Genomic DNA, 2,833 nt, shown 5'->3' on the forward strand with positions numbered 1-2,833 from the left:
GTCCAGCATTTTATTGAAATGATGAATGCCAAATAATTTGCATAAGTTATATTTTCCCAAATTACCGTCAAAAACAACATTAAATCTGCTTTTTGTCTTACATGTTCTGTCACAGTCAATTTATGAGATAACACAACCTGCCAATTTTAATAGACTGTCTCAAAAACTCGTATTATGCTTTAAATACAATAAATCATTACTATGTAAAAAAAAAAAAAAAAAAATTTTGGGAACTGACTGTGAAGTCGTAGTAAATGCTTCAGCTTTGTGTGAGATCTGCTGATGGTCAGGAGGCTGAAGTTATGAAATGGGTGTGAATATAGTCCGCCTCTGACTGCGCTGAACAATACATCTGTCACCTCATCAGTATAACAAAGCCAATACGAGTATCCATAAAAATGAATTCAAAATAATGTGGAGGAAAAACATGTATATTACACGTTCCCAAAATACCATTAAATCTGCTTTTTTGCTTGAGTGTTATGTCACGGTCCATTAATAATGACATAACTAAAAGTCGTTCATTACACAATGCTTAGTGAAATCCCACATTGACGTGCTTCTGGCAAAAAGACACGAGGTGGGACATGCTAAAAATTCTACTCCACCCTTTCACCGCCTCTACATCATTTGGCCAAATCCATCGCGCAATGTGCAGTTGACAAAATTAAAATGGCAGCTTAAACTATTAAGTGAGCAGCTTGTAATCATCGGCTGCAGGAACTCAAGGTTGGTGGAATAGAAGGGGAGGGATTAAAGTCTTTGAACTGCAGAGCGAAATCTCCACTCTGATCTCAGCACAGGGCCCTGCTGCTGCTCGCCGGGATATCCCAACTACTGCACGCTTTGCCGAAGAGCCCGACGGGAGTCCATGGTGCCCACATTTCTTTCAGAGAGTCAGGGATGCAGCGTCGCCATGGGTCTCATGGAGTTTTACCTGGAGATTGATCCAGTCACTCTAAACCTCATCATCCTCATCGCCAGCTACGTCATCCTGCTTCTGGTCTTTCTCATCTCTTGCATCCTGTACGACTGCCGCGGCAAAGACCCTTCCAAGGAGTACGTTTCCGAGCCCGCAGCCCCCCAGCAGCAGTCTCCCATCCGGCTCGTGGTGATGCAAAACTCCCCGGCCTCGTCGCGTTACAACGAGCAGAACAACACAGCTGCCTCCAACTTCGCGCCTCTGACCCCTGACATGCGCGAGAAGAGGAGCACGCTGGTCTGACACATCCACAGTCTGCTGATGAGTGACTTTCTCTCGGTTTTCCCTTTTGGACACATATTCAATCTCATAGAAGTGAATAAATGCTCAAAATTTAACCTAATTTGAGCTGAAACAAGTAAGATACAATTGCTTCTCACTGACCAGAATATATTACCCATTTATGCTAATTTTTTTATTTGACATTTTTTATTTGTGCAATTTTGACACAAGCTTTATAATATTTTCATTATTAATGATAGGAAAACCAAGACTTATTTTACACACTGACATTATTCAGTAGCCTCTTTATAGATCTCTTAATGACAGGATACAGGATAATGCTTTTTAAAAACCATAAAAAATGTATCAAGAATTTTATCGAAATGATGAATAATTTGTTTAAATGCTAAACTTTTAATAAATTATTTATTAAAAAAATTATTTAACATTACATATGTATTTAATATTATTTATATATGGATATATATATATTTTATATTTATAGTTTATTAAACAGAATTATTATTGCAATAGCATATATTATAGACATATTTAATATTGCAATAATGTTAAGTATAAGTACTCTTGGGTAAATTGCACTACAGAAGTGACAAAAAGATGAAATAATATTTAAAATGAGCAATTCTCCAACACCATTTTCACAGACATATTCTTTTTCCCGGTAGAGAAAGTGGACGACATGATGAATTCTTTCGAATATATGGCCATTAACAGGAAGAAGGCATTTGGTAGCACAGGGATTAACTGCAGCAACATCAAGTGTCTGTACTATTGCGTCATCATCCGAGTAAACATACAAACCAAAATGTGACCATAATGTTTTATGCACTATGGTCTTGACTTTATCCAGATAAGATGGTTATATAAATACAGTATTGTGTCAAATTTAATTCAAGTTACTTACATTGTAAAATGCAAAAGAAGAGTAGTTTTTATGGTCATTTTGCATCTATTCATCTTTGGTGGGTCAAATGTTGCAACTTTAGCTCATGACATGATTTTGATTTACTACACTTAAATAAGCACATTATTTGCTCTTTTGTGTGCAAATAAACCCTTTTTGTTGGCTATATAAATGTGGCATAGCCATCCTTTTATGATGCATTTTATAAACCAGTTTGACAGACAGCAGGTGTATCATATCTGCAATATTTTGATTGCAATATATTTTGCTCTAAATATGTAAACATGTCAAGATTTGATAAATAAATTAATAGCATCTTAAAATCATTAAAAATCAAGTATATGGTCTGGAAATATTCATCTTAATGTACAAAAAGGTTGCCAGATTTAAGTAAGGACCAGTGCTATTTTTTTTCCTTCAGATAATAGTTTTATGATCAAATATTTATTACCCCTTAAAGATAACCAAACAAACCATTGAAGTTATTTTTAAAATAAAATTACAGTCTACTGTTTGTTTGTTTGTATGTTTATTTATTTTGTTAAATATACAGTTTTAGCATATCTACCATTGTTGATATCAGTCTGGGCTGTTTATGTGCAATATTGCTGATATCACATTAGCATAGCATGAAATCTGGCTGATAACCTGTTGATTTCCATACTTGTTTCTGACTGGCATTAATAGTTTTATGCTACTATAGA

The sequence above is a fragment of the Sinocyclocheilus rhinocerous genome, unplaced genomic scaffold (genome assembly GCF_001515625.1).
Source record: "Sinocyclocheilus rhinocerous isolate Xijiao unplaced genomic scaffold, SAMN03320098_v1.1 scaffold140, whole genome shotgun sequence".
NCBI lineage: Eukaryota > Metazoa > Chordata > Actinopteri > Cypriniformes > Cyprinidae > Sinocyclocheilus > Sinocyclocheilus rhinocerous.